General features: G+C 29.5%; 2 non-coding genes and 1 pseudogene across 2 annotated transcripts; all 3 read left to right on the top strand.

Moving 5' to 3' along the window:
* The first annotated feature begins 1,563 nt into the window (after positions 1-1,563).
* Positions 1,564-1,682, top strand: LOC145848676 (5S ribosomal RNA). Its single transcript, XR_014372110.1, has one exon. It is a non-coding gene; the product is annotated as a 5S ribosomal RNA (ribosomal RNA).
* Positions 1,683-4,441: 2,759 nt separating this feature from the next.
* Positions 4,442-4,560, top strand: LOC145848667 (5S ribosomal RNA). Its single transcript, XR_014372103.1, has one exon. It is a non-coding gene; the product is annotated as a 5S ribosomal RNA (ribosomal RNA).
* Positions 4,561-8,439: 3,879 nt separating this feature from the next.
* LOC145848674 (small subunit ribosomal RNA) lies at positions 8,440-10,000 on the top strand (annotated as a pseudogene; the record flags this gene model as incomplete).

The following is a 10,000-nucleotide window of genomic DNA, read 5'->3' as shown; positions in this document are numbered from 1 at the left end:
TTCATTTTAGTTGATGTTTTTATTTCATGTTTTATTTTCTAATGTTCTTATTGGGTGCTGAAGAGCCATAAAAACCTCATAATCGAACAATTTACTAAAATATTATTAATATTGAAAGATTTAAATTTCGAAATAACCTACCTACGGTTAATCTACACGCGTTTAGAAGCCGTAAAAAAATATTTTCAACCTTGTAATGGACCAAACAAAAAATATAGAAAAAATTATCGAAAAAAAAAATCTTTTAAAACTTACCTTACGTTAGTCCTTATGCGTTGCGAAGCTCAAAAAAAATATTTTCGACCTTATAATAGAACAAACAAAGAAAATAGAAAAATTTTCCAAAAAAATAAAAAGTCGAAATTCGAAAAAAGAAGAAAAGTGGTCCTTTTCTAGGAGTTTTTTATTCCCAAAAAATGGGTCGATGTCCCCGTAACCCCTAAAAAAAGGGGGTCGAAATAACATTTTTTCATCATGCTTCAAATGGGCTGAAAAATTTTTTACGGGGTCTCTGGACCAAACAAAAACGATCTGTCGAGTCAGAATTCCAAAAATCGAAAATTCCCGAAATTTCTGTACTTAAGAGGCGGGGCGCCCACTATCGACAAAAGTGTGCCAAAACCCACAAACGTTGTGTTACGCGCGCTAAGATAAATACAAGCCTGATTGCTGAAAATGTATTCTATTTGAATAAGGTAAGTATCAACACCAAGGAAGCAATTCCTTTATTATAAACTCATACTCTGACATTGCGCTAATATTGCTCGTGAATTGTTATTTAGTTTAAAAGTATAATTTATATTACTTTTATTTTATTTTAATTCTATATAATAACTATTTTATATTTTTATTAAAAAATTTCTTGTTTAGTTTCCAAGCAACCACAGTTACGTTTATATGTTTAATTCTATTGTATTCTATATTTATCGATAATTTAATAAATGTTTTAAAAGACTATTCTGGTTTTCCACGCTCTCTTCAAAAATGTGAGTTCTTTTAATTCTTCCACTTAATTATTCATTTTAAAGTAAAACAACTAGTTATACATATTATTATATTATAATGTATGTGTATTATATACTATTATTTTATAACATAAACATAGTTGAGTTATTAAATTAAACGTCAAATATTTTATTACCTAAAATTAAGTTAATCGTAAAATCTGATGTAGTATGAGATATTCTTTAGAAACTAACTATAAATATTCTTGAAGTAAAACAATACAATCTATAAATAGAACAATGAGAAATAGTAAAACAAACTAAACACAACATGTTTATTTTAACATTATTTTTTAATTAGTTTAATCACTTACTTCTAATCATAGTATTTAATATAGAATATAGTCAACAATCTTTTAAACAAAGTCTTAAATAAAGTTACAGGGAGTAATTGTAATTAAAACACCAAAAAAAAAAGGTTTTAATAAAAAAAATAATTACATCAAGTTAAAATTTTATAAGGATTAATTTTAAAATATCAAATCGATTGTAAATCAAGTGCAAATAGGTTTTTTAAACAAACCGAAGGGTTTATAAAGGCTTGTAAACGCTCTCAAACGCCTACGACCATACCACACTGAGCACACCCCATCTCGTCCGATCTGGGAAGTTAAGCAGTGTCGGGCGTGGTTAGTACTTAGATGGGTGACCGCTTGGGAATACCACGTGCCGTAGGCTTTTGCTTTTTGAATTCATCTTTTTTGTACTATTTTTCTTTCTGACCTATTTATACTTATTACTCGTTTATTTACATTTCTTTAACGCTTAAAAGAAAAGTAAATTCTAGTTATTAGCAAATAAAAACTCAAGCCAATCAGATAACGTTATTTGCTGTTTAAACCAATTAGAGCGCTAAAAAAGTGGTTTGACCAGTTTGAGATATCGAAAAAAAAATGGCACCATCTTGTAGAGTACAATTTTCTGAGTTAAAATTAATACAATTAGTCTTTTATACTAAAACTTTAAAGTTTTTTTGTCCAAAAACAAATAAAAGCGTGGCTACTTGAAAAATCAAACGAAAATAAATTTTGCACTTTTGTATTGTGAGTCATAATAAGTTATTTACTGTTACCAACAGATACTAGCAAAAGCTTTTTAAAGTTTTGTATTAACTTAATGTATTTGTAATTACTTTTACTTAATAGAAACTATTGAATTACGTTTACTTAGTTTACTTTTGTATGTGTATTAAATATATAGCAATTTTGTTTGAATAAGGACTATTAAACTATTAAAAGAAAACTATCAAAGTTTACTAACTCAAAAGCTAAATCTTAGTTTTATTGTTATAAACATTTATGTTGTAATTTACTAATAACTAAATGAGTTTATTTCAAACAAAAAGATTTAAATAATGTTATGTTATGTCAAGCCTACTATATGAGGTATATAGGTATATAAGGTATACAAGCTTATGTTTGAAAATTATAATAAGAAAAATAAAAATAAATACTTAGTTGGTAAAATTTGTATGTTTTAATATGCAAATTAGAGTTAGTATAGAAGTTTTTTTTTAAATATAATAAATATAAATATTTAGTTACTAATAATAAACTAAAATACCAATTTTGTAGTTATTACAAAAAAAAAACTTATCTTACTTAAAGTTCACTGTAATTGAAATATTATACAAAAGCTTCATAATTATAAGCTTTGAATAACTTTACTTCATAAAAAGTTAGTGTTTTGTGTATTGACTTTATGATTATTTTATTTTAGTAACTGTTAGTTTTATACTTTAATAAAAGAAATATGGTTAACAAGTAAGTTAAAAATGAAAGAAGCATAAAAAAACACACTAATTAACTGCTTATTCAATAGTTTGATTATTTAATTATTTTTCTGTTATATAGTTTAATCGTATTGTATAAAAAATACAGAGAGTTCAAATACATAGTTTTTTTTTCTAAGAAAATTTAATTCTTTAATAATAAGTAGTAATTTAAATAAAAAATAATACAAATAAAGTTATACAATATATATACAATAGTTTGTCAAACTAGGCAAACACTACTAGGCAAAAAACAAACTAGGCAAAAAACCTACAAAGTAGGCCACCACTACAATCCAATGTTCCAACTGGAAATTCAATGAGATCGTTACTGTACTTGTGATGAACGTTGATAATCCCCAAGATTGTAAGTCGAAGGCCTTACCCAACCTAACCAGCGCACTGGTTTTCTTACAACTGAATTAATCAACATTTAATATTGAATATAATCATTATTGATAGATAGAGGAATGTTGACAATCAACAACAGATTGTAGGTCAAAGGCATTACTCGACCCAAGTACCCACAACCTAGATTGATCAACATTTATTAGATAGATTTGTTTATTGATAGATAGAGGAATATTGTCAATCCACAACAGATTGTAAGTCAAAGGCATTACTCGACCCAAGTACCCACAACCTAGATTGAACAACATTTGTTAGATAGATTAGTTAGATAGATAAATAGTACAGTATAATCTCAAAGAATTTGAAGCCCGAACATTGAACGATAGTGGTGTTTCGTGACGACTAGCGGGATTCGATCTCTCAACCTTCTGCTTATGAGTCAGCTGATAAGACCACTGACCCACCGCGCCACGACAAAGATAAAGAAATATTTTGCTATATAAATAGGTTGATTTTTCAGTGAACTTCAAGTGTCAATTTTTCAGTGTCAATTACAGTGAACTTCAAGTAAGATATACAACAGTATATATATTTCCGAGTCTGACTTTGAGTACTTTTTATATATTATTAACAAGATTTTTTAGGAGTAATATCTGTTTAGTTCTTTAATATATCTTTAAAATAATAATATTTTTTAAGGTGTTTAAAACTTTTAGAAGCTGTATGTAATGTCTTTTAGTTTAATAGTTCTTTAAATTAGTAAAAAAAAATAAACATGGTTGAGTTATCAAATTAAACAAAATAGAACGTCAAGTATTTAATTACTAAAATTAATTTAATTAAAAAAAATCTCAGGTAATCTAAAATGTCAGGAATTATTTAAAAATAAATATAAATTTAAAACTTATTATATTGAAAAGATTGATGAATAATACTCTTGAATGTATGCAATGTTTGTATTTGTAATGCAATAACATAAATGGATAGATCAATGACAAATTGTAAACATATTGTATTATTTTATTTTACGATTTTATTTTATTTATTTAATAATTCAATAAACTTTACTTCTACTTGTCCTGGTCTTAGGTAATTTATAGATAACAATAATTTAAACAAACACTTTTGTACAGTTACAATACAGTTTTAGTACAGTTTGGGAGTAACTGTTGATTAAAAAAACAAAAAAAAAGTTAATTCAGGTTAAAATTTTATAAGGAATAATTTTAAAATATCAAATCGATTGTAAATCAAGTGCAAATAGGTTTTTTAAACAAACCGAAGGGTTTATAAAGGCTTGTAAACGCTTTCAAACGCCTACGACCATACCACACTGAGCACACCCCATCTCGTCCGATCTGGGAAGTTAAGCAGTGTCGGGCGTGGTTAGTACTTAGATGGGTGACCGCTTGGGAATACCACGTGCCGTAGGCTTTTGCTTTTTGAATTCATCTTTTTTGAATATATTGTACTATTTTTCTTTCTGACCTATTTATACTTATTACTCGTTTATTTACATTTCTTTAACGCTTAAAAGAAAAGTAAATTCTAGTTATTAGCAAATAAAAACTCAAGCCTATCAGATAACGTTATTTGCTGTTTAAACCAATTAGAGCGCTAAAAAAGTGGTTTGACCAGTTTGAGATATCGAAAAAATAATGGCACCATCTTGTAGAGTACAATTTTCTGAGTTAAAATTAATACAATTAGTTTTTTTATACTAAAACTTTAAAGTCTTTTTGTCCACAAACAAATAAAAGCGTGGCTACTTGAAAAATCAAACGAAAATAAATTTTGCACTTTTGTATTGTGAGTCATAATAAGTTATTTACTGTTACCAACAGATACTAGCAAAAGCTTTTAAAAGTTTTGTATTAACTTAATGTATTTGTACTTAGTTTAAATTAATAGAGTTTATTTGGTTTACTTTATTATGTGTATTGAATGTGCTAGTATCTAAAAATAAATACAACTAAAACAAAACAAACAAGGAGAGTACTTGAATAGAACCAACACAATTTACAGACCAGTTGTGTACTAAATTTAAAGAAATTCTGAATAGTGAATATGCAATTATTATTATAAGTTCAAAGTTCAATTTAATTTAAATTAATGTATTTTGTAAATTGGTTTTATTTAATAGATAGTAGTGAATTACTTTATTTAATTTACTTTAGTATGTGTTGTATAACTTAATTTAAACCAGAAGCAAAACGGGATTATACTTTCAATAAACTACACAATTTACAGACCAGTTGTGTACTAAATAAAAAGCTATTGTGAATAGTGAATATGCAATTATTATTATAAGTTTATAAGTTCACAGTTTACAAAAGCTTTACAATTTAGTTATTATTTTGTTCATATTTGCATATCTAATTTATGAAAAGTTAGTGTTATGTGTTTTGGCTTTTTAATTTCTTTATTTGTACAACTGTTAGTTTTATATTCTAAAGAAACATTTTTAAATAAATATGTTTAACAAGTAACTTAAAAATGGAAGAAATATATTGTATATATTGAACTATTTATATTTATTCTAGCTATTTGCTTAGTGTATTTATTAATGTGATTATTTTATTTGTTGTTTGTCTTATAGTTTAATCGTATTGTGTTGAAATATATTTAACAAATACAGAGGTTTAAAGTAAGTTTAAATGAAAATAAAATAAGACATATAGTTGAAATATAAGTTTAAAAAAATATTTTTTTTTATTTCTTTGTTTGTTTGATTGTTTGTTTATTATATAATCGCGACGTTTCATTTTATTACTTTTAAGCATACTAAATATAATAATAGGCATAGTTAGAGGAAAAATTCAATTAGTTTCTAACGTAATAAAAAAGTTTATTTCCACAAATAAATAAATACCTGAAAAATCAAATGAAAAATAAATTTCGCACTCTTGTATTGTGAGTCATAATAGGTTATTTACTGTTACCAACAGATACTAGCGAAGGCTTTTTAAAGTTCTATGTTAATTCAATGTATTTGTACTTAGTTTTATTAAAATGACAGTATTGATGGTTACGTTTATTAAGTATGTTTATTTAACGTTATGTAACTCAAGTAAAACCAGAAGCAAATAAGGAGACTACTTTCAATAAACTACACAATTTACATACCAATTGTATACTAAACTTAAAGCTATTCTATTCTATTTTATTCTTGATAGTTATTTTAAAGTTATTAAATTATACAAATGTATTTTATAAAGTAGTTTTATAAAGTTACTATAGTTTTTTTAACTTACTATAGTATGTGTTATATAACTTTAATTAAACTAGAAGCAAAAAGGGAGACTACTTTAAATAAACTACACAATTTATTGTTATATATAACTCTAATAAAACCAGAAGCAAAAAGGGAGACTACTTTAAATGAACTACACAATTTATTGTTATATATAACTCTAATAAAACCAGAAGCAAAAAGGGAGACTACTTTAAATGAACTACACAAATTAAAAATATATTATTATTTATAAATCAATCGTGTTGTGTTTCAAAATAAATTTTTCAAATAATGATTTACAAGTATTTATCAGTTATTTAGTTTTCTTTTTATAGTTTAGCCGTATTGTTTTATTTATTTGTTATTATCTTTATTTAATTGTTTGCTTATTATATTTATCGCCATGTGCTTAAAAAATAAAACAACTATAAAGATTTAAAAAGTAAGTTTAAATAAAAATAAAATGAAACATATAAAATAAATTTATGATTTTTTTATTATTATTATTATTTTTATTTAATTGTTTGCTTAACATATTTATCGCGATGTGCTTAAAAGAATAGAACAAATACAAAGGTTTAAATAAATAAAAATGTAAGTTTTAAATAAAATAAAATGAAACATACAAAATAAGCTTATGATTTTTTATTATCATTTTTATTATTTTTATTTCATTGTTTGTTTATTATATCTATCGCGATGTGCTTGAAAAATAAAACAACTATAAAGGTTTAAAAAGTAAGTTTAAATAAATATAAAATGAAACATATAAAATAAGCTTATGTTTGATTTTTTTATTTTATTTTTATTTAATTGTTTGCTTATTATATTTATCGCGATGTGCTTAAAAGAATAGAACAAATACAAAGGTTTAAATTGTAAGTTTTAAATAAAATAAAATGAAACATACAAAATAAGCTTATGATTTATTATTATTATTATTATTATTTTTATTTCATTGTTTGTTTATTATATCTATCGCGATGTGCTTAAAAAATAAAACAACTATAAAGGTTTAAAAGGAAGTTTAAATAAAGATAAAATGAAACATATAAAATAAGCTTTTGTTTGATTTTTTTATTTTATTTTTATTTATTTTTATTTAATTGTTTGTTTATTATATTTATCGCGATCTGCTTAAAAAAATAAAACGAGTATTAAGGTTTGAAAGGTAAGTTTAAATAAAAATAAAATGAAACATATAAAATAAGCTTATGTTTTTTTTTTTTTTTTATTATTATTATTATTTTCATTCAATTTTTTGTTTATTATATTTATCGCAATGTGCTTAAAACGATAAAACAAGTATAAAGATTTAAAAAGTAAGTTTAAATAAAAAATAATACAAATAAAGTTTATTTATAATAAACAAACATATTTAAAACATTAAAAAAAGTAGTTTATATATATTATTTTTTATTTATTTCTTTTAAACATATTAAATAAAGTATAAAAAAAGTATTAAAACATTTAAACGTAGCATAAATAAGCTTAAAACATTAAAATAATTGAAAAGAAACAAACAAATTGAAAAAAATCGGCAAAAAAAGTTCAACAGCAACATTTGAGCATCATACACGTATGCATTACTTTACACTAGTGAGAGAGACGTGTTTGTGCGTTCGGTCGACTTGGCGAGAAAGCGGGCTTAAAGCATTACTGTTTAGCACCCGAGGCGCGGCTATTGCAGCGGCGGCGAACGTGCTATGTAAACGCATTGGAGCAGCGTATGAAAAACTACAAGCGTCCAGCGGCGGTAGGCTTATAGCTTTGCGAAGTCGTCGAGACGAGTAGCCGACGCAGGCAGGCACGGCTCGAGGCGGGTAACTGCAGCAGACAGATGGCGTGTTGCTGCTGACGAGTTAACCGGCAGAAGGCAAACGGTTGGTCGGGAGAAAGAACAGTCAGTTGTATAGCTGCATGCTGCAGTCGACGCGGGCTGGCGCTTTAAACAGCAAAAGGCCGGCGCCGACTTTCAGTAACGTTCGCAAGGCTTTTAAGCCGAGTGATAGAAAAGGTCTGTATTTATACAGTAAAAACGCTCAGTCGAGCAACGGGTTTAAACGCCCTCGGATAGTTATCTGGTTGATCCTGCCAGTAGTCATATGCTTGTCTCAAAGATTAAGCCATGCAAGTGTAAGTACGAGCTCACGTACAGTGAAACTGCGAATGGCTCATTAAATCAGTTATGGTTCATTTGATTGTACGCTTTTACATGGATAACTGTGGCAATTCTAGAGCTAATACATGCGTAAAGCGCCGAACTGACGTGAGGCGCGCATTTATCAGACCAAAACTAACCGGCTTTCGGGTCGTTACAATGGTGACTCTGGATAAGCTTGCGGATCGCACGGCCTAGTGCTGGCGACATCTCATTAAAGCAACTGCCCTATCAAATCTTCGGTACGGTATCGGCCTACCGAGGTTGTAACGGGTGACGGAGAATCAGGGTTCGATTCCGGAGAGGGAGCCTGAGAAACGGCTACCACATCCAAGGAAGGCAGCAGGCGCGCAAATTACCCATTCCCGGCTCGGGGAGGTAGTGACGAAAAATAACAATGCAGACCTCGTACGAGGTCCTGCAATTGGAATGAGTACACTTTAAACTTTTTAACGAGTATCCATTGGAGGGCAAGTCTGGTGCCAGCAGCCGCGGTAATTCCAGCTCCAAAAGTGTATATTTAAGTTGTTGCGGTTGAAAAGCTCGTAGTTGGATATAGGGACGGCGAGGTTGGTCGGTCGAAAGGCTAGCACTGGCCTCGTTGTTCTTGTTGGTCGGTGCCTTCGCGGTGCTCTTAACTGAGTGTTGCGGTGGTCCGGCAAGTTTACCTTGAAAAAATTAGAGTGTTCAAAGCAGGCTTTACGCTTGTATAATGTTGCATGGAATAATGGAATAGGACCTCGGTTCTATTTTGTTGGTTTTCGGAGCACGAGGTAATGATTAATAGGAACGGACGGGGGCATCCGTACTGTGCCGTTAGAGGTGAAATTCTTGGATCGGCGCAAGACGAACGACTGCGAAAGCATTTGCCAAGAATGTTTTCTTTAATCAAGAGCGAAAGTCAGAGGTTCGAAGACGATCAGATACCGTCCTAGTTCTGACCTTAAACGATGCCGACTAGCGATCGGGCAGTGTCGAACTTAAGAACTGTCCGGCAGCTTCCGGGAAACCAAAGTCTTTGGGTTCCGGGGGAAGTATGGTTGCAAAGCTGAAACTTAAAGGAATTGACGGAAGGGCACCACCAGGAGTGGAGCCTGCGGCTTAATTTGACTCAACACGGGAAATCTCACCCGGCCCGGACACAGCGAGGATTGACAGATTGAGAGCTCTTTCTTGATTCTGTGGGTGGTGGTGCATGGCCGTTCTTAGTTGGTGGAGCGATTTGTCTGGTTAATTCCGATAACGAACGAGACTCTTACTTGCTAAATAGCTGCTCGACCCATTGGGTCGGAGACAACTTCTTAGAGGGACTAGTGGCGTTTAGCCACACGAGATTGAGCAATAACAGGTCTGTGATGCCCTTAGATGTTCGGGGCCGCACGCGCGCTACACTGACCGGATCATCGTGTGTTCCCTAGGCCGAAAGGTCCGGGTAATCCGTTGAACCCCGGTCGTGCTAGGGATAGGGACTTGCAATT

Source organism: Thalia democratica, unplaced genomic scaffold, assembly GCF_965202585.1.
Source record: "Thalia democratica unplaced genomic scaffold, ktThaDemo2.hap1.1 HAP1_SCAFFOLD_1595, whole genome shotgun sequence".
Taxonomy (NCBI): domain Eukaryota; kingdom Metazoa; phylum Chordata; class Thaliacea; order Salpida; family Salpidae; genus Thalia; species Thalia democratica.
The sequence above is the reverse complement of the archived record's forward strand: the minus strand, read 5'-3'. Positions and strand labels throughout refer to the sequence as shown.